Source organism: Mesocricetus auratus, unplaced genomic scaffold, assembly GCF_017639785.1.
Source record: "Mesocricetus auratus isolate SY011 unplaced genomic scaffold, BCM_Maur_2.0 Super-Scaffold_6730, whole genome shotgun sequence".
NCBI lineage: Eukaryota > Metazoa > Chordata > Mammalia > Rodentia > Cricetidae > Mesocricetus > Mesocricetus auratus.
This window is the reverse complement of record NW_024429184.1, coordinates 40,684,065-40,709,933: the sequence shown is the minus strand read 5'-3', so window position 1 is coordinate 40,709,933 and position 25,869 is coordinate 40,684,065. Positions and strand designations below refer to the sequence as shown.

Sequence of the window (25,869 nt, the reverse complement as noted above, 5' to 3'; positions counted from 1 at the left end):
AATTTCACTTTATATGGTTGAAATGAGTTTCTTTGGTTGCATGACTTCTCAGAGCTTTTGACATTTTGTTTGTTGTATAAATTCTCAGAGAAGGAGGAGAACATACATCTTAACCATGAAACCCATCTCTTCCCTGTCCCTCTACACACACACACACACACACACACACACACACACACACACACACACACCTCTTCTATTTGCTTAGCACATCCATGATGGGTAGCCTTGAGTGTCCATTTGACTGGAGAGAGAGATGCATAGGAGTTTGGGAAAGGACACTTTTGTGAGGATCTGTGAAGATGCTAAGACCATGCTGAATGTGGGTGGCACCACCCCATAGGCAGGGTGTCTGGATAGAATAAAGGAGAAGCCCACTAGTGCAGGCATCTACTCTCCCTGCTCTCTGGTCTCCACAGTGTGTGATGCTCTGCTCCACCGCACCTTTCCCTCTGCAACAGACTAGAATCTTTGAATGAATACACCAAAATACATCCATTTATCTAGATTCTTTCTCCCAGGTATTTGTCACAGCAGAAGAATGTTTGCCTGAAACATCTCACAGGGAAAAAAAAGATTGCCCTTAGATTAAGAACTGAATCCTGAGTAGGAGGCCGATTCCTGAAGACCAGAGACACTTTTTCTGCACTGCAAACCCATGTACTCTACCTCTAAACACTAATGACCAATAACATTGTCCAAAATCATTTTCATAGTGCCACATCCTGAAGGGTTCCCGTCAACTGGAGAAGCATGCAGACTTTCTCCTACCCTTGCAAGATGCTCCTACATGTTCATAGGGGGAAGTTCTTGTCTTGCTGTAGTTCCTGCTCAAGTCATTATATCAACATTACTTCATTTTAACCTATTAGGTAATTTATTTTTGGCCTCAAATCCAATTACTACAAAGGTGTTGAGACATCTGACCCAAATGTGTGTGTCTTTAACTTTCTGAGAGAAAGTATTTGGCTTCCCTTTTTCTGAGTATAATTGCTGTTCCATAACCACTTCTGATTAGAAAGGAGGGGACAGAAAACGCTTGTGATGGAGCTCTGGTGCCATGGAGGTCACAAGATATTTTAGGCAAGGCTAAAAGTTGGAGAGATAAAGATAACAATAAAAAATGTGTTTCTAATTTAATATGTCCACAATCATTTACACATGGGGTCAGAGCAAGAATATATTGGAAGCAGAATAAGTGAAATAAAGGCTTGAAAAACAATCTCAGTTTGTGGATTGAAACATTTAAAGGAAACTATGTGCTTTAAATTAATTCCAAGGCCCCACAACGAAATGTGGTCTTTGCTCCATGTCTGTATAGTGGAGCGTCTAAGGACAGAGGGAAAATAGACGTCAAAAGAACTTTGAAGAGTTCTGACTCAAAACAACCCTCTGTGGACAGGCTGGGTGAGAAGACTGCGAAAAATTTCACCATTTGGCAAATTCTCAAAATCCCCCTTCTTTCATCTCCCCTCCTTGCTCTTTCTCTCCAGGTCCTTAATTTTGAGATAAGCGTGATAAAGGTCCCAGCAGAGCTTTTTCTTTGAACCGGTTTCGAGTAGGGGATTTCTTGGAGTCTTTTAAGGAAATCTGATCAGGTAGATAGCATGTTAGTGGTTCAGACAGTGACGAGAGGGCTGGACTGCCATCAGAGAGCAGGGCAGGCATCCTCTGCAAGGAGGAAGGGCGTGGTCAAGAAGACTGGCTATGGAGGGTTTGAACCGGCACCAGGAAGCCATCTGAGCCATCTCTTTCTTCCATGTCCCGTATTTCTCTCCCCTTCACTTCCCCTCCTTACATACTGCTTTTCCTCTACCTCTTTCTTTCTTCCTTTGTTCTTCTATCGTTCTTTTCCTTTTCCACTGCAAGGGAAGCAACACGTAGTTCTTTATTGAAAATGTCAGAGATATCCCTTTTGGCACTTAGAATATTTGAGTTTAATATGGAAACTCAGTAATAAGTATAATTATCCAGTAATAGATAACGGTTATTCTGTATCCATTGCTATAAAATATACTGTAGCATGGTCTGAGGAAGCACACCCTGCATGTATTGGACATGTGGACGTCATTGCTTGCTAGACAGACTGAGCATATTATTAGCTAGGTTGTGTTTTGCACTTACACAGACCTCTAATTTTCAAAGATTTTGAATTTTTCGACTTTGGTAATTGTTGTTCTTTTATTTAAGTTAAAGATGTGCATGCTATGGAACACAAACACGAGATACATTAATCATGGAGTTTATTAAAGGGGGAAGTGAGAGAGAGACATGGAGAGAGAGAGAGAGAGAGAGAGAGAGAGAGAGAGAGAGAGAGAGAGAGAGAGAGAGGCTAAGACAGGAGAGCAAAGAGAAGAGAGAGGGCAAGAGGAAGACATGTAGACTTTAAAAACATTTTTGCTTAGTCATAATTTATATCCTGATCTCTATGGAAATTTCAAATGCAGCACACATATCTAAAGATTTGAAGCTAGCCTCCACATGTAAGAGTAAACAGGCAATGTTTGTCTTTCTGGATCTGGGTTACTTTACTCAGGACGATTGTTTTCAATTCCATCCTTTTACCCCATTCTAAGCATGCTTTGATAGCAGAACTGTAATACTTGTTGAAAAATTAGGTAGGAAGCATTAGTCAAAGATTCAGCTATAAACCCCAGGCTTTAGGTTGGGTTGGGTGAGCCTAGAAACACCTGTCTCATTGAATAGGAAAGGGTTATTTGCAGCAGCTGTAGGGCAATTATGGAAGGTTCTGTGTTCAGCAAGCTAGGTTCAGGGTTTGCCTTAGACATTCCCATGTGGTGCTAACCAGTTGTGTTTGGTACTAAGCTGGGCTGTAGCATCAGGGCACAGATGCCCCCTTGGGGGTGCAGCTGTGTGCAGTCATGGGGTGGTAAATGTGGTTAGAAGAGAGAAGATGAGCACTGAGTCTGGGGTACTCCCACATTTAGATATCAGGAATAAAGAAGGCTTGGCACAATACTCAGAAATGTATGTGGGAAAATCCAAGTGAGTTTCTGGACAGCAGGCTGAATGTGTCACGAGGGGCTGGAAATGGGAAGCAGGCAAGAGATGTGTGCAATGCTAGGACTCCAGTAAATCACATGGGAAACCCTCTGTACCCCTGTGTAGGAAATGCAAGCAAAATGCCTAGTTGTATACAATGATCCTGATTTATAGACTATTATTAACTTTGGCTGTATTTTTTAAAACTCCCAAATCCCTGGTTCTAGCTAGTAAACTTGAAAATTGCTTTAGTTCCTGCAATTTGTAATGGGAAACCATTAATTTTTCAATATGAAATTAAATTATGGTATTAAATAACATACAAACCCTGTATGTCCTCTAACTTCCTACATTGGAGTTTCTGTTATACCTCCCAGGGAGGCATACCCAGCTCTTGAAGTGGAGTAAGGTCATAGAGGCCTGTAGGTGTCCTAGGACCCTGGTCTCAGACCCACTCATACACACACACACACACACACTGTCTACGTATAGATACAAATATATTTATATGTGTACATACATATTTATATGTATATATGCATTCATATTAAAACCAATGACTTTCATGAAGACAAGGAAAAGCCAAGGCATGAGGGCATTTAAGAGGTTTAGTAATATCAAACTCATCTTAATATGTGAATTTACAAAGAACTTCAGTATGGTTCATGATCTTTTTGGCGATTTTGGAGCATAGGGAAAACTCAGCAGGGTGAAACATTAAAAACATGGTATTTGAAAACTAAACAATAAGGGCTGGTGAGACGGATCCATGTGTAAAAGATCTTATTGTGCAAGCAAACTTGACAATGTGAGCTCACTTCCTGGCACCCACAATGGAAGGAGGTAACCGACTACAGGAATTTTCCTCTGACCTTCATTGCACACTGTGGGTGCACACACACATTGTAAATACACACATAATAATAAACAAAATTAAAACAATTTGAAAAATAATCATATTACAAACAAAAGATTACTAAGTTAGATAAAGGCAGGAATTTTGAGTGGGTGACAGACAGCAAGGCCCAATTCCCCATCTTTGGGATTTCGGCCTTTTGTAGTTATGCACCATTAAGGAGTCTGCAGCAGAGTGCTATAGTAATAAAGGCCCATGACTTGTGGTCATAGAACCTGGGTTTGCATTTCAGCTTTGCACCCGATTTATGAGGTCTAGGAAAAGGTGCTTGATTGCAGAAAACTAGTCTCTTCTTACGAACTTCAGTCAAGGTCAAATGAGATACAGAGATGAAAGCAATTTGTGTGGCATAAAGAACTAAACTCATAGTCCAGACTAGTGAAAAGGTCCTCGGAGGACAGCAATTACGACAAATGCTGGTGAAACCTTGGGACAATCAGGGAAATGGCAACTCAGAGCAAGACAGGCAAGAAAGAGCTGCTGGCACTCTCCTTCCTGAGAGAATGGCGCCAGATTCTACGTTCAGGCCTAAACAATATCAGAAAGACCTAGCCAAATGGGTTCCTCCACAGGGAGCCTCATCAGAACATTGAGAAGACTGAGTTCCACATCTGTAGAGAATACTGGGGGGCACGGGGAAGACTTGGAGGAAGTGGCAATGGTGATGGTAGGAGTGAGGGAACCATCTTTAGATAGCTGAGGGATGTTAGGTGGTGGGGGGATTCAGTTTCCTCTGTTGGTCTCAAGAGGCAGGGCAGGGCAGGACAGAGTGTAATATCTAGGCCTTTGTCACAGAACAAAAAGGAGTTCTAAGAGAGCCATGTCGTGGATATAATAGGAGTGAAGTCCCTCAGGAGATGAATTACCTTTTGGCCAGAAGAGTGTTCATGAATGAAAACAGGTCTTTGGACACAATGACTCCCTAGTGTCTTCCAGTCTCAAAAGTATACTGTTTATGACATCGGTAATCTATTTTTTATGTATCCTTATATAATATTATATTCTTGAGTATTGTATTCCATGGTATTTGAAGATCTGATAGGAGTGTGTCTCCCTATTATGTACTCCTGTGTTTTAACAGGTCAATATGTTGTGATGCAATGTTTGCTTGTTTTGTTCCACTCTTGTGACATTTTTCCTGCCCATTTCTATGCCCACAAAACATCAGACCCCAGAGAGGCTTCCTATTATGGGGAAGAATTTTCCAAGGCTAAGGTAACTGCATTCCATTTTTATCCCATAGGAAGGGACTTTGATCTGTCAACTGTGAGAAGTAAACTGGGTAGAACCATCACTCATCACCCGCCATCTCCCTTAATGGCATTTGTTAACTTTGTTCAATGTTAGGTCATGGTCCTTCTTTGTTCTGTAGGGGTCTCTTTCATGCAAACACTATTTCTATTGATAATATAAGGAGGGCCCAAGAAGCCGGACAGATTGAAAATGAAGTTATTTCAGCAAGTCTCACATTTGGATAGTAGTTTGCTGTGTTTTCTGTTTGTCAATGAGAGGGGAAAATGTAGAGAGACCAAGTTTAAAGTCAAGTATTCTTCAAAGTGCTCCCGTGGTTGCCATGGAGACCTCTGGTGTTTCTCTGTATGTGTGATGCTGCATTTATACTATGTTGATGCCCTGGAGACCTCTGGTGTTCCCTGTATGTGTGATACTGCATTCTGGATCCTTCACTGCTGTTTTGTGTTTTTACCCAGAAGGCTCTCAAAACACGATTATTGCTTCTCAGGGCACAGCCCAAAAGAAACTATCATAGAAAATCAAGCAGCACCTGACTTGAAGAAACCTTCTGGGACCTGAAATGTTACAAGTGTTTTATGTGATGGATCCTGCTACTTGCTGAGACAATCTCAAAAAGCAAAATCAGGTTATCTTTTGACAGAGAATAGGCTAATCAATTTTTCCACAAATATCCTGGAATAAGCCTAATTGAGTTGGCTGTGTAGCACTGAGAGCCCTCAAAGTTTGCAACATTTTAAAACCTTTTCCTTTAAATTCTTATTTAAAATTTATAACCCAAATTGGTCATTACATTGGTAGTTACACAGAAATAGAAAACTGTATACAGACTAAAACATCTTGCATACAGAGAAAAACAAGTTAATTGCTACTGAAGATATTTGGGCGAAATAATTTGTCAGGTAAGGAAATTTTGCCTATTACAAAGCTAGAATTGATTCCATGCTTATCTGCTAGTTCTTGCCCTTACACCACCTCTCTGTCTCATCTCATATTACAAGCCAAGAATAGGGTGAGCATAGAATTCCATATTCCCTTCCATCTCAGTATAGACTTATTTAAAGGTATAACAAATAGAAGAGAAATTTATCATATTTATTTTGAAGTTTGAGCTCTAATTTTATTGCTTCAGATAAATATGTAGATCTGTGGTTATTTTTATGGACATATTCCTATATACAGGATTAATTTAACTATTAAAGAATTCTACAAAATAAAATTAAGAGTTCTAATGAATTTAATTTCAGCTAGGTATAAAATTAAAAGTAGACATTTCTCTGAAATTGCTTTTGGTACAATCCTTAAGAGTAAATGATATCTTTTTGAATAAATGTGAATTAAAATAAGATGTCAGAAATATCATTATCATAATTAATTGCTGGAAATAATGATCTTCAGTATTGAGTTTAATAACTAGTTGAAGCAACTGAATTTGATACCTTAGTTCTTGATTCTTCCCAGTGTGTCACTGAAAATGACAACCCATTTAGAAATTTTGACTTGAAATTAGGCTTGAAAATTGCTACTCTCTTGGGGTGAATTAACATTTAATGTTGGGCAAGTAGAAATGACTGTTGATTTTCATTCTTTATGTTAATTCCATAGGGAAGGTGAGCTAGTAAAACATTTGTGTGAGCTGGTCATTATTTGAAATTTATTTACCAAAGTGGCTTACGTAATAATCACCCCTGTGCTAAACCAGTCAGTCAACAAGTTTTTATTGAGTCCCCATTGGGTTGGAGTAATGCACAGTAATGATGCATTCAATGGTGTTAGATGTATGCAGCGAAGATTAGACATGAGCTCGACCCCCAAGGCTGTACAAGTCATTAGAGGAGACAAACGGACACATATCATCAACTGCAATGTAACCAGATGACTTAACTCCTATGGTATGAAGGCATAACGACTGAGCAGAAATTGTTTTGGTGTGTGATGGGCTGGGTTAGATGTGGGAAATTTCCATGTTAGAGGTAGCCTCGGTTGAGCTAAGAAAAGTCAGTGGCTTGGTAGATGAGAAACACAATCTGACTTAGTAACTCCAGGATGAAAAATAGAGGGTAATCTGTAGGTATCCAGAGGTTTAGTAGGATGGACAAACCTACAGGGAAGGCAGATGAAACCATGGGCTGACACTGAATAAAAATGAGTAGCATATCACAATGCTTAGTTAAACTTTCAGTTTTATTAATGTATGATGATTAGTTAGGAACCAGGGGGTTTGATTAAGCAAGGGACTCTGATTTCAAAATGTGTACACTCAATGTGTACATCTTGGTGGGTTTAGATATGTCAGACTGTCAGACCATCACTACAATTAAAATATAAAAAATAACCTTCACCTCCAAAATTTCCTTTGTGTCCCCTTTGGCTCTCTTCCTTGTTCATCTTTTTGTGAGATAAGAGAACATAATATGCAATCACTCCTCTTAACACATTTTAGAGTTGCACAATGCCACACAGTTAACTATAGGTACTGTCTTACGTAGCGGATCCCTAGAAGTTTTTCATCTCATAACAGGTATACTGTTGCAGAATGACTCTCCACCTCACCACACCATCTACCAGCTTCTAAACCAGTGCTCTCTGGTGAAGCAAACTCATAGGGAGTCAACCAGCCAACCACCATCTGGATCACATGGAAATGAAAATGATACCTTTTTCTTTTTCTTGTTGCTCCTTACAAAATGTAAATATTCTCACCATATAGGCATATGAGGCTAGGGTCTACTTTTTTCTGACATTTAAGCTTGTATATTTAAGGGACACTGATGGCCTTGGTTAAGATTTTCTAATTTGTTTGATGATGCAATGAATGAGCATGGCTATGCCTCTGAGTAGTTAAGACTTCCCAGGACACTTCATGGTAGACTATGTCCTCTTCTTTAAACGGTGCAATTATTTCCACATAAAGCCCTTCAATGGGCTTTGCTGTTTCCTTGGGAAGCTAGACGTTTTACTTGCTGAGACAGGTGTTTCACTCCTTGAGTCATCCTCTTGCTCTACTCCATCACTATCATGATGCCTTTGGTTTCCGTACTTTGGAGAAACACTGAGCCCAGCATCAACTAGGTGCCAACTGTGTAGACCACAGACACTGCCAGTACCAGATGGAGGCCTGGTTACCATGCATGGCTCTGCATGGAAGAACCATGGGACTCATGTGGAGGAAAGCCTTCTAATCCATGTGTGAGCAGCTGCATGCTATATGGTGCTGATCAGGAACAGAATTCAAGCCAGATGGTCAGTCTTCCTTAAACCCTGGCACCCTTCTGTGACCTTATGTCTGGCAGTTAGGCCCTATTTCTAGAAGGTCCCGCAAGCTTCCCCAAACAGTGTCCAGACACAGGAGTTTGTGAAGAACATTTTATAATCGAACTACAATAGTCCACCACTTGGCCTTACTGGCTCGCCACGGCTATCTCATCTTTCAGTGCATCCGAGCCCACCTTCAAAAGTCTGAAGTCTCTTCTGATAATCAAGGTAATCTCTTAACTGTGAACCCCCGTGATGACAAAAGTCCTAGACATATCATATACTTCACATGGCATAGAGTAAATATTTCCACTCCAAAAGGAAGGAACAAGAAGATAAAAAGGATATATTGGATCAAAGAAAGACTAAAACCAAGCAGGGAAAACACATCAAACTCTGTAGCCCCATTTCTGGGATCTGATGTTCAAATAATCATAAAACGGTGGTCACGTGGCATCCTTCTTGGGCCAGCTCCACCTAGTATCCACAGATTTCCTCAGAGACAATCCTATGTATCTGGCATTGCCAATATCCTGGGCCTTCTGTTTGACACAGACTTCACCTTTGAAGCCTTATATATTAGTTTCTCAGGGTTCTTCTGTAGGATGTACCCTGTTGCACACTGACTGTCTCCAACAACTTTCTGAAACATTAGTATACATCTCTATGACTCTGTAATTCTTGTAGTCTTTATTCCTGCAAAATGAATACTACATGGACAAGGCTAGACTCTGCTATCAGCATTGCCCTCAGGGTACCAGGGAAGTTGAATCTGGAACATGTTTCTCTAACCAGTCATATTGGAATTTTTATCTTCACACACATTCTTTTTTCAGCAACTCTCCTTACAGATCCGTTTGCAATTTTATGAATAAACTTTAATGAGTGAGTGGGGTTTTGTCCTCAGGACATCTGTTCTACTGTTCCAAACGCTAAGTGTGTAGTATCTCTTTAATGCTCTTTAACAATTATGGGTACCTTGCTGTAGCTGGAGTTTCTTTTCAGCTGGATCCCGCAGTTGATTAGTCCCAAATAAACACAAGGATGATATATTAATTATAAAATTGCAGGCCAATGGCTAGGGCTTCTTACTGGCTGTCTGTCTCTTATATTACTAACCCATAACTATTAATCTATGTATTTCTACATGGCCTTATCTTCCTATCTTCCTAATCTCTACGTGGTGTCCCTTTGCAGCCTCCCTCTGCCTTCCTTTTTGCAGCCTTCTCCTGGTCTTTTCTCCCAGCCTATGCTTCATGCCTCGTTATTGGAAAACAGTACTTTATTCATCAACCAATAAGAGAAACATACATACAGAAGGGCATTCTTCAATCACCTTGACTACCTAAATTTTTCCATACTCTTTTTCTTGTTAAATTGTTCCTACTTAAAAAATCTTCCTGTTCTACTCCTTTTGCTTCTTTCACTGCAAATCTGGTTAAAAGGATTTAACAGTAACCATGCCCCAGCCAGAATGTCATTCTGTTTTGAAAATTTCCTCTGCCAAACAAATGAGTCCACTATTTGTGAACTCAGTCTTACTCAGATTTTCAAGATATGATCAGAATATAGCCAGATTGATTACCATTTTGTAGCACAGATGTCCTCCAACCCAGTTTCTGATCGAGCCCCTTCTCTCTTCTGAAATCACATGAACATGGTGTATGTTGACTGTCTATATTTCGATTGGCATCCTGGTCTTCAAAGTTCCCATGGAAATGTCTCTGTTAGCACTGCCTGCCATAAGGTATCTATATCCCATATCCCTAAACCCATAAGGCATCTATAGCCCATATCCCTAAACCCTTCCACCTTCTTGCCACCAACTGGTTCTGATGGCTTACAGATCACATGGTCAGGGCTATAGCTGCTACTCTACTTCTTGATACAAATTATCTATGTTATTTAGCTTTGATCATTGATTGTGATAGAATACTTGACAGAAAAACTCCAGGGAGTATATTTCAGAGGATATCAATCCATCATGTTGGGAAAAGAATAGATTGTGGCAATGAGAGTCTTCAGCAGCTGCTTTTACGCAGTGCTGGACTGAAAGCAGAAGGCTTGGACAGAAAGCAAAACCAGCCTAGAACTCTCACTCAGGCTTTGCTTCTATGGCTCTATATCTCACAGCCATACCGATCTCCAAAAGATTTCCTGAACAGCACTGTCAGCTCAGAGCCAAGTGTTCAAACAAGTGAGTCTATCAGTGGCCTTTCCCATACAAGCGATTTACAGTGGTGTTTTTTACATAAACCCCAGGTTACTGGTTTATCCTAGCTCTTGTGTTCCTTCTTCCTTACTGTATCCATTCTACACAGAGAAGCAACTATTCATTGGCCTCACATTATGTGTTAAGGGACATACATTTCAGGGAGAAAATATTCCTTGTTTAGGATATCGCAGGCAGAAACCAGCTATCTCTAACTACCTAGAACACGTTTCCTTGACTTCAGAGGCTATTCTCTGTGTTTTGAGAATCCCTTTTCACATTTTACTTAGTTTCCAAACTCTCTTTGGAAACATCTCAGGGAAATACAAGAAACTTCACTCTTCTGCGTTCTCTCTGAATCACAGTTTTGTTTGGGTGTCTGTCATTCATGAATCACCAATACTCAGAGTCAAACTCAGTTGCACTATGTTGTCATCTTTGTTTTCCTTCTCTGCCTGTACCTAAAATTGGAAGGTTCCTTGTTTGAATTTTCTTGATACTGTGGCAAAATGCTTGACAAAGGCAACGGAAGGAAGGGCTTGTTTTGGCTCACAGTTTGAGGGTCCAGCAAGGTGGCTCAAGTATGCTTACAGCTGTGGTGGCAGGGGCATGAGTCACCTGGTCACCTGCTTACATTGTGTCCTAAGTTGAGACAGAGAGAGAGAGAGAGAAAGAGAGAGAGAGAGAGAGAGAGAGAGAGAGAGAGAGAGAATAAGAAAGAGATTGTCAGTTACTTCCTCATTATCTTCATTCTTACTCAGTCCCCAGATCCCAGCTCATTCAGGGTAGATCTTCCCTTCTCAGTGAAATATCTTTGAAAATGTTCTCAAAGGCATACCTTAAAGTGCATTTCCTAAGTGATTCCACATTACATTAAGTTGGCAGTCAATATCAAGCATCAGGTACTCAAAGAATGGCGATTCCCCCAAGCAGTAAGTACTCAAGAGAAGAAGCCAAGACAATGCTGTCCATGGGGAGCTCATGAGGGAGAGTGTATGTTCTTAGAAAGGAGAGCCCTGGAGGTCATCTTTCTTCTTCAATATATCTGAAACTTTTTTTTGAATCTTGAATGATATACTGGATGGGAAGGTGATGAAGAGGGACAGAGCTATCACCGGAGATAGCGAGAATGCCTGTTCTTTCCCATCGGAGTCCCAAATACCTCTTTGTGCAGCTACTGTTTGTTACTACTTATTGACTTCAGGTCAGCAGAAGCCAGCTGTATCCCTTTCCCCAGAATTCTCCATGGTGTTTAGCGTTTTCTTTGAGCTTTTGTCTCATAGCGGGGCTGCAGCTGTCCTTATATCCTTATCTGTGCTGTTCTTACTTATGTGTCTATACTGTTGGGTAGTACAGGGGTCAGGACTTACACCTCTATTCCTCAGATGGAGGCATGTATAAACACATACATGACTGCTGTGGCTGTATTTCATACTCACCTTAGTGTCAGTGAGGACCACTGGTGGTTTTCATATGTGAAACCTTGTCTCTTCTACCCATTTTCCTATTAGTGTCAATTTTTCAATACTCATTTTCTCTCCTTTAGCATTCAATAAATATTTATTAAATATTTACATGCGTAGGACACTATGTTAGGTGCTAGGAATGGAAGATGTCATATAATGCTGACATAAGTGTAGGGACCTGCCTTAATCTCTGCAGAATGCTTTGCTCCTGTATTCTATCTGGTCTCTCGCTTTTCCTTTTGTCTTCCTCTTTGAATATATTCAAAACTTTCTCTATATAGATATGTAAACAGGCTGTGTATTAGATATAAATACTATGCATGTGTATTTGTGCATTAGTGATGCTCCATGCTTGTATACTGATGAGGCTATTTAGGTATAGGGAAAATACTTCATCATGAAAATAAAGAATAGATTATAATATCAGCACTTGTAGAGTCTAGGTAAGAGAAAACTCTCTCTTTGTATGTGTGTTTGTGTGTGGATACATGTGTGCATAGGTCTAAGGTTTTGGAGTCAACCTGAGACACTTTAAAGATCAATGAAGAATACATAAAACTATAATAGAAAAATAGATTTTTGAGGAACAGAACAGGGTACAATGATGCTAAACTATTACAATTAACTTAGAGACCATCTCCCCTACAGTTGAATTGAAATTTGACATTGAATTTTACTGGGTTCAGACCATACCGAGTACTATTTTTATTTTGACATTTTAAAGGTGAAGTATATGTTGTGATAATCCTTACTGGAAAAGGATTTGAATTGGATGAGTAACAGTTACATTAACAGTGAAAAGATCTTCAGTCTCTAACATGACTGGTCTGTACACATTTTGCTTGCTACAATTCAAAATAGGAGTGTGGCTTTTGTGGAACATCTAAGCTAATTAAGCAGCTGTAACTAGCTTGAAGATTATACTTTGTTAATGAAACTGTTTTGATTTATTCTTGCATGCCAATTTGAAGTGTCTTTAAAGCTAGTGTTGGGAACAGCAATTACTAGAGAATAATTGCCTGTCTCATCTTTGACTCAGGTGGTTCCAGCATTTGTCTAATTCTCTTTCAGAGGGAGGCAGAGGAGTCTATCATTGTTGTAAATGTTAAGGATAGTGACAAGCTTGGTTCTGAAGGTTCTTGGGATATTATTTATAATTTCTTAATAAATTCCACCAGCCTTTTTGATAATTAGTGAATAAGCAAAGCCCCCAGAAGCATGCCAGTACAGTGGAGTAATGGCCATTAAAGACACGAGCTTTGGGACTATTTGGAAACAAATGGTCATTTCACCAGAAAAGTAAAACAAACCGAACAGTTTTACTCAACTTTCATCCTTCGGCTCTGTGCCATATTTATAGGTCAACTCCAGCCAGTCAGTCCTGGTGAGCTTTTACTTGTCAGCTCTGTGAATTCTTGCTACAGCAGTGCTTAGCTCTGTCCACCCTCTTCTCTGATAGCGGGTACATGTTTATTTTCTTTATCTGAAGAAAGTACTCCACTGTTTTTCATATGTGATAAAATTATACACCAGGCATAGGGAATTGACCAATCAGTCCAGCCTCTCCTGGATTAAGTTCTCATAGAAGTGTGCTTTCCTGCTTTACTCTTTAAGACTTAGTAGCATTTGGGGTTTGGAGTGGTGACTCAGAAGTTAAGAACATTGGCTGATGTTTAAGAAGGCCAAGGTTCAATTCCCAGAACCTATATGGTGGTAGACAACTGTCTGTAACTCTAGTTCCAGGAGATCTGATGTCCTCTTTAGGCTACCTTGTGTACTGCACACATGTGGTACATATACATGTGAGCAAAATAATGATAATAATAATAATAATAATAATAATAATAATAATAATAATGGGTTCAGTAGAGTTTGGATTGAATGCCTGTATCTTATTTTAATGGAAGCACTGAAAAGACTGTTAATTAACATAAGTTAGTTCAGTTACTTAATTCCTTGTATAGATTCCTGACAACTGTGGAAAATTAGCTGGTGATTCTGTAAGGAAAAAATTATGCTCACTTTCTGCTCCCTATAATAACTTCCAAGAAGTTAAATGAAATAAGGAATACTGCTCAATAAAAATGTATACTTCTCATTTACACAATTTGGGTAGAACCTTTTGCTTTCATTTAAAATATGATAAGCAATCTAATAAAGCTTTAACCAAAAAGTTATTGGCATGCAGGGAGGTAGGTGTAGAAGGTAGATGAGACATATCCATTGAGCTTAGGTACTGTACTTGATGACTGCAGTTTTCTCTTTTGTGAGCTTCTTCAATTGCTGTTATATATTTTGTTTAACTCTAGTCATTCCTTGTTCTACACTGTTATGATTCATTGTTAAACAGAAAGAACATGCTACAGTAAGAAAGAATCATAATAGGAGAAAAGATGGGGCATGACAATCGTTCATGTCTTGCAGTGATCGGATTCTAGATTTTGGCAGGAGTTTAGACATGTGACTAAGAAAGCAGTTAAGAACTTGCACTAGGCATGGGTCCCTCAGCAAATTCTCATGGACTCAGGTTTGTGAACCATAAAGAGTCAGGAATTTAGATAATGTTACAGTTTCATTTGGGATCTGGAGAAGCTGAGACTGAACATGGATGCTGGAGGTGTGGCACTAAGACACTCATCAAATCAGAGAGAATCTGGTACTGCATTGAGTCTGGGTCCTGCTTCCCCAACGTCACAGATGATGGTTGTTATAACTCAGATACCAGTGGGGACAGGTTTCCTGCAAAGTTTTAGTGTACAGATAACTTGGCTAGGTCACAGAAGACGTAGGTCACAGTTGTTTCCCTGAGTCTTTGGACAAGTCCCGATTACTCAACATCAGTTTTCTCACTGGGCACATGGCTGTTTACCTCATCTCCTCAATGGACTGAGTGAAATGTTTATTGTGAAAGTGTTTTGACAGCTAAAGGTAATTTACTTATAATGCATTACAGAACATGATGGACTCTTTCTTCCTAAGAAATTCCAACAGTCATTCAGGACTGCCTAGACACCCCAATTTACTATTACCCAGAGCAAGACACAAATTTGGCATCGCAAGTGAACCTGCGTCCCACCCACAGACTTGTATGAAATCCTTGAGAAATTTGCTTTTAACTCAGCAAGAGGTGAACATTCATTTCATTTATTCATTCATGAACTCATTTACTGGATAAATGAGGCATTAAAAAAGTAGACACAGTCTTTTTTGCCCTTTCCTAAAGAAGGAAACAGACAGAGAAATAACTGTGATCGAATGTGGCAGTGAGGCATGCTCAGGACTGGGGAAGACTAAAGGAGGAAATGAAGGGTTTTAATGATTTAAAGAGAGAAGTTGTCTTGGACGGTGAGTAATCCTAGGATCTTCTGGGAAGGTGAGGACATGCTGGGACTATTTCATCCAAGGGAGGACCCTCCATAGATGCTCAAGAATGTGGCAGCAGAAGGCATGCATGGGAAGTGTTGGGTAGACTGGTGAGCCAGAGAGTGGGAAACCATTGAGAATGGATTTCGACAGGCAGAGAGAAGTCAGCTATTAAATATCCTCAGTTCCCATGCTAAGGAAATTGGTCTTTAGCTAACAGATATGGGAAGTCACTAACATTTATCTATAACAAATTGTTTATTTTTTCAGTAAAATGATGAGACAATTGCCAAAATAGTCATTGGGTATCCATATACAGAAAGTTCAACAAACATGTAAACAAACAAACACACCCATGTCTCTGCAACTATTAGCATTAAGTGGTTACCGTTCTAGAATTTTCTCTGTGCATATAAGCAGATTAAAAGACATGTATACATTTTAAGAAAATAGGATTGTTTTCTGGTTTTGGCAGCAGGTCAATTGATTTAACAAGATCTCTATCTACTTTTGAGTTCTCCAGTCATGAAAACATAGACATGTTAGATACAATTTAGAAACATAAAATTCAAATATGTAAATTAAGTTTGGAAAAGATCTCTTCTGGCATGTCAGAAATAAAGACGATTTTAGGCTCAGGCAGCAAACTTATGAGCAGGTGAGGGTTCTGAAGGCTGGAGAGGGGATTGCATTGGAGGCTGGTTCAATGTCTTTGTAAACTTGAGAGGTAATGCAGTGGCTATAAGTGAGCAGGATCCTAGAAAGGGAAGTCTATCAGGAAAGTAGAACCAGGAGAAATCTGCTAACTGGTTCAGATAGTGTGTCTAAGAATGCTATCTTTCAGATCACTGAATCACAGCTAGATATAAAGTGGGATTTGTATTACTAACTTAGTGCTGGAATGTCCAAGCTGTGAAGCTATCTTCAAATTTTATTTCAGAATGATGCAAAAAATGAAATGATTTTGTAGCAAGATGGTTGCATACCTAGGTATGCAGTACATTTTAAGGGTATGAAGAGGAAAAAGGGAGACAATGAAAACTTCTAAATACCATGAAGGGATCAACTGTCAAGATAGAGTTAGGAGACTCTAAAGAAGAATTCTAAATCCCTACACAGTTGAGGTAATAGAACTATTAAAAATTATCCTAAATGTGATAGAACACACTAACAACATAGCAATATGTAGGAGGTAAATCTGAAAAGTACAGGCATCTAGAAATAAATCCATGTCATTGATATCCCCATGTGTGAGTCAGACATAGAAATGTACGGCCAAGGAAAAAGTTAGTGAATTGGGTAGAAAACCGAGAAAATAACCCAGAATTAAGCACTGGATGAAGAGATTAAAAACAAAAACTAAACAAGAGTTTAAGGGACATAGAAGACAGAATAAAAAGAGATTGTAGAAAGGCCACTATTTGAAGATATAAAACTGATACCCACTCTTAAGCTTTTAATTAAATGGGCCACGTACTCTGTTGCACTGGCAAATGTTTAGCGATCAGCGGTACCATATAAAGATGAAGGCCTAATTTGTAATGTGTGCTAATTTTTGTAGTGAAGTATCGCATCACGGCTGGTTTCAGGCTACCAGCGAGATTTCACTGACAGAGCAATTTGAAGTGGCATGCATGACCAGCTTCTTCAAGTATATCTAAGCTTAACTTGAAAGGGCAGTTTGAGCAACGAATGTGGAGCTTCTCCCAACATTCTAGCTCCAGCTTTCCTAGCCATTGGGCTCCCTAAGATCATCGCTAAGCCAAGCTCTTATGTTCCCACAGTCTAGGAATCAGAGATGACGCTCTTCACCTTCGGAGCTAGTGAGAAAACCTGGAGTAGGATTCTGATTGGCTCCAACTGGTCATGTGCCTAATGGGGGTGGGGTTTAGGGAAAGAAAATTGTCAGTTCTCATGGAAATTGACTCCAAGGGAGAAAGCGGTAGTTTGAATATGAAGGGAGGAACCAAAGCCTCCATGTGCCTTACTGGAAGTTCACTAAGTTCATCTAGCTGAGCTGTCAGGGACTACTACCCTTCATTCATATCCAAATATGTAAGTGCTACTTGATACCTTTACACTGCCCTGCTTTGCCTACCCCAGAAAAACAGCACTTGGTGATTTTGTAACCTCAAGTATAAATGAACCCCAGGATGTTTCCAGGTCCAGTGTAATTCCAACCAGTTGTCACTTCCTCAACCCAGGAGCTGACATGGAAGTAGGTATCAGATGTCTGCTGCTTTGTATTTTGGCGAATGAACTAGAGAGATGCTTTTCCAGAACCCAAGAGCCCTGGTAGTGCTGCTGGTGATGAAGAAAGTCTTGAAGGGGACCAACTGGTTTTCATTTGGACCACAAGTCAGAAAAGGTTCAGTTACTCCGAAGCTTTTAAAATCAGCTCCGCTCCAGAGCACACAGGGTAGTATTTGCCGTCTTGCAGAAAGACTCAACATCTGAAATGCAAGCGAAATGCTTTTAGCCCACTTTGTAGCAGACATGGCTGCTCTGGGCTCTGCTGGCTTCAGGGACTGACTGGGCTGGAAGCCAGATCTGTGAGCACCGTGACGCTGTGTGTATTTTAACATATAGGAAAGAAAGGTGGCAAGGTTTAGCTTTGGAGCACTTCTAAACATATACTGAGCACTTTCACATTGTTCGACTTTCTCCAATTATTGCATCATTAAACCTGGCATTAAAAAAATACACCACAATATCACTGGTATGTAATGTATTGATTTCCCAGGTTCAGGGGTCAAATAATTGATGCTGTGGTGAAATTATAAAGGCTCTATGTAGCAAGACCTGGAAGGACTATTTAAATGGGCTTTTGTATTTTCTTTGTTGTATATTTGTTTCATTTTGTCTTTCTTTTTTATGTCACTGGTTAAGCATGATACCTGTTACATAATGGGGCCTCCTTTATATTTACTGAATGAATTGATAGAGCAATATAGAAAATATTAACAAGCAAGAAGGACAAAAATGAAAGTACAGCCTCAAATCTAAATACACATCTCCATGTAAAGAGAGCTGAGCACAGAAAAGAAAGGTGTTTTTCTACTGGATTTTCTAAGCTTTGTTTTTGTCCAGAAGCATCAGATTCCAGGCCTTCAAAGATTCTCTGTAATATTTCTACTTTCTAGAAGTTCCTAGAAATACAGGAGACCAACCCAGCCTTCCAGTTTTCTGTGTTTAGTGTATGGTAAATTGTTATTTAATTTTTTTTTTGGAAAATGTGTTTTTGATGCAAGGTATCACATACAGTCCATGTAGACCTCACATTCACTATATACCCCAGCTGATCACAAACTTTCTGCCCCAGCATCCTAGCTCTGGGGTTACAGACTTGCACCACCAGACCTGGCTGCAATTTCTAATTTCTTAGGTGTTTTGAGATAGACGACTGATTTTAGTTAACACAGACCCGACTACACATGAAGAGGAACTCAGAATCCTCGGATCAGATTTCTTACTTCTGGAGTTAGGGCCAGTTAGATAATTTGTGGAACCCTTCTTTAAAGTTGTTTAAGAATTTCAAGATGGTGACAGCAAGACATTAAACCAAACACCGGCCCTTCTACACAAGGACACCTGTGGGGTCACACAGATGGCATTCTCATGAAATCAACACTAAAATCACTCTCAAAATATTGGGGAAGTCCTGTGCACAGAAATCACCTGTTGAAACCAGCAGTTGCATATTTCAACTCTGGAGATGTGAAGTAAGGAGATATAGACCAGTCACAGATGCAGTAGCATCCAGGGCCAAAGGCCACAGAGCCTGAGGACTAATACCCTCAGTAGAGAATGGTGGCCAGAAAGCCCACACATCCAACTTGTCTCCAAACATGATTAAAGCCATGTTAGATTTTTATTGTCTTTTTTCTTTTGCAATTTGATTTTGAGTAATATGAGAATTAATATTTTTTGAACCACTTATGATGTCTTCAGTAAGTCTCATCTACTCTAAATGTAATTATTGTCTTTGTAATGGTGCCATCTTGTTTTATCATTGCAGACCAGCTCAAACTAAGCTTGAAGTTATTTTTCTAATACTTGCACTTACCTGATCAAATTTCCTGGAAACTTACTGGAAAATCTAAGGACCCCTCCCCTGCTACCACTGTTGTTTTCTGGAAGTTTTGTATTTTACACTTATGACTCTTTTTTCTTTTTTTAATTATTTTAATTTTAAATAGCTTGTTTTACATGTCAATCCCAGTTCCCTCTCCCTCCCCTCCTCCTGCACCCCCCCAGCCTCCCACCCTATTGCCAATTAAATTGGGTACATCTTCCGCTCTTGTCTCTGCCTCCCAAATGCTGGAATTACAAGTGTGCACAGTCATTCCTGCCTCAGTTTTATTGTTTTCAAGTAAGTTTGGTCATAATATATCCTTTGAGTTCCCGTAGTTTTAAACGTTAACTTGTAGACTTCTAAGTTCCTCTGAGGTTTAAATAAAAATTGCTAAAATTCCCATTGGTTAAGGACATTTCCTTGCTCCTCCGAAGAGTCACTGCTGCAGGTGTTCCCTGTGTCTGTCTCTGTTTACCATTGACATCACCCTGAGTACCCCAAGGTTGATGTGCAGGTGGCCACAATGACACTAAAACTATGAAAGTGGATAGGTGACTCTGTAATTGAGATTAAGGCCTTAGGACTCAGGATGCTTTAGACTCAGTAGACTTCTCAATGACACGGAGACTGAAAGCAGTCAGGATTTAGGTGGGCAGGAGGGGCTGGCACCAGTGCTTCTGTCCTGAGGAGACAGGAGTAGGGCTTGCCTGCTAGCTTGATCTTTCCCCAGAAGACAGGCTAGACTGAACCAGGAGAAGCAATGTGAGTGCCCTTTTCCTTTAAGTTTTCCCTCTGCTTCCTTGCAGAGGTACTGCTGACTTGCTGCTGTCGTCTCCCATTCCATTCTCTTTATTTTTCTTCTCTTAAAACAAAACCTTAGTATTCAGATATGCATATAGTATGTACGGATCAAATCCATCCACATTCTCACCCTTCCAATTCCTTCCTTACTTTTCACACTTTCCCCTCCCAACTTCATGTGCCCCCTGCCCTTTTATCTTTTTCTTCTTTTGCTCCAAATTCTTTCTCCTATGTCCAAAACTCATTAGGAAACAATATCTTCTAAGGGTTAGATATGTAAATATATTGTGATAGAAGTTTTGAGATGTAAAAAATTAGGCATGAAATTAATCAGGGCTATTGGAATGTGCTGATTATGATTAATTGTTGGATAAAATGTTCTGACAACCTAGGAATGTTTACCCTGGTTTGACTCCAGTGTTAATCCCAGACTTCATCTCCACATAGCGATGTGTCTGTAGTGCATCTTTTACAGCCTAGTGGAATTATTGACGTTCACATTTTCTTTCTTCTTCATGTCTGGCAGCCATGGACCAATTAGTCTGAAAATATGAACATGGGGAGGTTATTCTTCAGTGACTCAGCACAGCAACAGATGAGAACATGTTTAATGTTTATTTCAAATCCATTTCCATATTAGACTCACATTCAGAAGTTTTAAAAATATTTTTATTTGGGTAGAAACTGTTGTTCACATTAGACAACAGTCTCTGTTAGAAAATGCCATCATTTGAATTACAACTTCTTTCACAGGTGTGGGGCAGACATTGCAATTTCAGGGATCATGAATTTGGCCTTCTTTCCTACCCACCACACACACTGTTCTACTTATCAAGACTATATTTACAAATGTTGTGTTTGTTTTGGCTGTTTCAGACTTTATTCCCAACATTAGAAATATAAAAGGGATATATTAATTTGAAATGTTTTGAAAGATCACTCATACTGAAAATGTTCACAGCTTGGGTTTATTTCATTTTAGTTTTCTAGGGCCCAATCATTGGCTTCTTGGGAATTAATTCACAAAGTGCTTAATGAGATCCAGATCATTAGAAAATGGCATGGACAAGCAGGGTGACTTGGTGGTGTATAATCAACACATATTGCCCATATAGTTGTCTAATATGTAGGTTTACTACTTAGATTTCTCTGGTTTTTAATAGCATTTATTTCCTCATTGATTCATTCACCAATTCATTTAACAAGGCTCTTGTTGAGCTATTTCTACTCTATTAAGGTTTAAAAAACAATAAAAATCCTGATAGAAACATGAGAAGAAAATGTGAAGTGAAAATGGGGCTAGATTTGCTTAGCTGTGGAAGAAAATTCTAGAAAATTAGTATTGATTAGAGGAGATGCAAAGATGATCACTCACACACACACACACACACACACACATACACACACACACACATACACACAGAGTACAAAAGGACTAATGAGAAAAGAGATTCCTCATAAACTAACTCATACTTAACAGAAAGGGAAGACACATGACATCTCTTGGCCTTTGGCTAATATCGAGTAGGGAGACCAATGGATGTCCCTCTGATGGAAGTGGCAGAGAGGCACAAAAAGAGTGAGAAAGCCATCAGGGGCTGTTTAGTTATTCCTATTACTGTCATAAAATATTTTGACAGAAGAAACTTAGAAAGAAAGGCTTTACTTGGCTCACAAGTGCAGGCCATAGTCTCATTGCAGGGAAGTCAGAGGCAGCTATGCGAAGCAGATAGACACACCCACAGTCAACAATGGAGAGAATGAATATACTCATGCTGTGTGAGACACACTTTCTCTTCTTTTATATAGTTCAGAATCTAAGCCTAGGTAATGGTGCCACCACTGTTAGACTGAGACATTCTTTATCAATTAATGTAAGACACACCCACAGGCCATCCTGATAATCCTTCACTGAGGCTCTTTCCATGAGACTCCAGAAGGTGTCTAGTTGAGAGTTAAAAATAATTATCACAGGTCCTCAGGTCAAAAGTTTTAAATTGTTAGTGCTTACATATATGACCCAAAGGGAGATTAGACATACTTGTATCTATTATTCAGCTGAAGGACCAACTCAAGGGTCTCCAACACTTACTGAGAATATAGTTGAATCCTGGTCTAATGGGGACCCAGAGGCTGCATTCAAATTATGAAGACTCTAGGTTCACATGGAAGTTTTCAATAAAATATTGGCATTACTTGGGACAAATTTCATTTTGTATTTTGTCAGTTTTCATTCTTACTGTAGTTGGTGGAGTTAGGAGGAATGATAATAAAAAGTAGAAAAGGAAAAGAAAGAGCTCATAGGAAATTTTCTCGGTCTGTTAACTAGAAATGACACAATACATGTCTGTGGCAGTTTGAATACCAATGGCCCCATAAATTCATATTTTTGAATGTTTGCTCCACAGGGAATGGCACTATTAGGAGGTGTGGCCTTGTTGGAGTAGGTGTGGCTTTGTTGGAGGAAGTGTGTCACTAGTGGGTTATCTTTGAGGTCTTAGAAGCTCAAGTCGAGACTCATTGGCTCATTAACTCTTCCTACTGCTTGCCAATCCAGATCTAGAATTCTCAACTCCCTCTCTAGCACCATGTCTACCTGCATGCTACCATGCTTTCTGTCTTAAAGACAATGGACTAAACCTCTGGAAGTGTAAGCCAGCTCAATTAAATGTTTTCTAAGTGTTGCCATAGCCATGATGTCTCTTCATAGCAGCAGAAAACCTAAGTAAGACAATGTTTCATTTACAAAAACATGGAAGGTTGAGTTTAAATTTTATCTTGGTTGCACTGTTTATATTGTCCTCTGGGTATGCTTCTTAATAGGTCTTCACTTGGACTTTTATTTTTGCTGGACTTGCATACCCAGTTTTAGCAAGAGTCCCATTAAGTTTGCTGAGACTCAACCTCAACCAAGATATCTTGATATTGTCTCACCTATCCATACCACATCTTGGATATAGATTCTAGCTTGCTTTTTGAAAGAATACTGGTAGAACAATTTAGCCAAAAAAATTCTCCTGTCCTTGATCTTAATTTTCCACCTGTATCCCAATCCTAACTCTAATCTGTTCCTTAGCTTCTTGGCAATCAATTTTCCACACATTTGTCTTTGGAATTTAGCTCAGTTTTATAGCAGGGTCCTTCCCTCTTCTACTTATTGCAACAGACAAATTCTGCTTTTACCATTTTGTAATTTAAACACATTTTTCTTATTATTGTGCTCCAAGGCCATTTATTATTTTTTAAATAAAATTTTATTTAAATTAAAAACAATCTTATTTTACATAACCATCCCAGTTCCCTCTCCCTCCCATCCTCCCATGCTCCCCACCAACCCCCCATCCACTCCCCAGGGAGAGTTAGGCCTCCCATGAGGGATCATCAAAGTCTGACACATCATTTGGGGCAGGACCTAGGCCCTCCTCCGTGTATGTAGGCTGAGAGAGTATCGCTTCAAAGGGAATGGGCTCCCAAAGCCATTTGTGCACTAGGGATAAATACTGGTGGGACTCTGGACTGTTTTTCATTAAAGAGAAAGGGAAAAAAAGGAGCAACCTGTGTGCACTGATTGCCAGTCACCGATTAGAACACAGCAGGCTGCAAGGGCGTGTAGTGGGTGAAGCCGGAAGCTGCAGGCTGAAGCTGTGAGCTAGACTGGATGTGCCAGCTCTGGGAAGCATCGTGGTCTAGGAATTCAAACAAAAAGGCTCTAAGGATTGTGTAAGCCACTGGTGCAGGGTAGAGGGGAATATCAGGAAGTCAAGGACACCCTGCTTGACTGAGTGAGCCTACAACAGCTGGTGGCTTTCTCAGAGTCAGACTGAAACCCTCGTTGGGCTATTTGCCCCTGTCCTTGCCATTAATGTTCTGGCCATGTGAGCCCCAAAATGTAAATGAGTTCTTAATGGTCTAGATAATAAAAACCCGGAGTCAGATATTGAAGAAAATGTTGAGAGATCAGAGAGACAAGCAGATAAGAGTGCCAGTTCCTGTTTCTCTGTGCTTATATCCTGTTTCTGCCCAGCTAGCTCACTTCCTGTCTGTCTATACAGACTTCGGGACACCTATGGTTAGCTGGTGGTGAGCTCCATTCTCTGACCTTCAGACAGGCTTTATTGTACAAGCAAGCTATTACCACAGGCATGCCTGTGGGTATTACCTTGGTGGCTGAGAGCTGCCCACTGTGGGTGGAGCCATTCCCTGGCTGGGGTCCTGGAATACACAGTGTATGCTTAGAAAGGGGACTAGGCAGCAGGATGCATTCTTTGCCCTCTGTTCGCTCCTCACTGTGGATGTCATGTGACCACCTACTTCAAGCTTCTGTCACTTTGACTTTAACTTCAGCCATGATAAAGTAGTCCTTGAACTGTGAACCAAAGTAAAACCGTCACTGATCAGAGCATTTAATCACAGCAACAGGAAAAGAAATGAAGACAGCAAGATTTCCCTGAGACAGTGATATCGGAACTACAATAGAGGATTCCAGAATCCTTATTTAATCCTTTAAATCCCCCCAGAGTTTAACACATAAACAAAGAAACAGTTTATCACAGATGCTGTACCAAGAAGGGAATCATTAAGATGAAGAACTTGTTAGTTTTTGAGAAGAATATTTAAAGAGTTAGGCAGGGAATCAGTAGCCTCAGGAGTCAGAATGAAAATTATTTCATGAGTATACTTCAAAAGTTTACTTTTTCATATATAATAATCAAAATTTTAAATATGTTTAAATTATAACAGGAGATGTTTTACTTAGACAAGTCAAGGTCAAATCTCATTATGTTGATTTTAGGCTCAATATACCACATTCCTATCATTCAATAAATTTCTGTATCTACTATTTGTAGACATTGGGTGAAACACTACAGAGAAAGGGTTGGATGAGACACATCCCTACCATCTGAAGCTCTGGTTGGCTCAGACAGGCCTGAGACAGTCATGCATTCATCTATAGAACCACAAGCTGAGGCATAGAATTCGTGTGACCAGGCTGACTGAAAAGAGTTATCAGCTTGCTTAGCTGTGTACCTGTTTGAGGCAGGGCCAGGAGCAGATGCTCAAGTTCTTCCCAGTTCTCTTCTCCTGTTTCCACAACCACTGCTGTTTCTATTGCTATGGCAATGACGGCGATGTATATCACAAATTCAAATATTATGACATGACTACAGGGCTCAGAGGAGAAGATGAACTGTAGCGAGACGTAGTTTTCCTCTGCGCCAAATCCCTTTGCTAATGAGCAAGCGTGTTAACCAAAACCCAGGAACAGCTTATGAGAAGGCACTCAGCCGGAGAGCGGCCCGAGTGAGCGAGGCTCTTGCACAGATGTGCCTGGGTCGAGTTCAGTAGATAAATCTTCGCACTGTCCACTGGAACATTTCTCAATCCAAAATGCTGTCGGATGAGCAATCCAAGAAACCTCTGTCTTTTGCCTTGATGTAGGTGGAGACTGCTGGGTTTCTCAGGGAGAAACCGACTGCTCTGTGCCCCGGGACATCTCTCCTCCAGGGGGCAGCTGATCCCTGACTTT

At 40.0% G+C, this 25,869-nt stretch overlaps 2 long non-coding RNA genes across 4 annotated transcripts in view; one reads left to right on the top strand and one right to left on the bottom strand.

Moving 5' to 3' along the window:
- The window catches only part of LOC110340149, a 177,922-nt gene that overhangs the window by 72,457 nt on the left and 79,596 nt on the right, over nt 1-25,869 (top strand). The gene's annotated exons all lie outside the window — the stretch shown is intronic.
- On the bottom strand, nt 1,245-25,430 carry LOC121138954. Of its 3 annotated transcripts, none has more exons than XR_005875819.1 (5): nt 25,371-25,430; nt 24,502-24,708; nt 23,898-24,028; nt 20,745-20,884; nt 1,245-1,862 (listed from the first exon to the last, which is right to left on the bottom strand). It is a non-coding gene; the product is annotated as an uncharacterized LOC121138954 (long non-coding RNA). The 3 variants fall into 3 exon arrangements; XR_005875820.1 differs by lacking the exon at nt 1,245-1,862 and adding an exon at nt 11,065-11,279; XR_005875821.1 differs by lacking the exon at nt 23,898-24,028.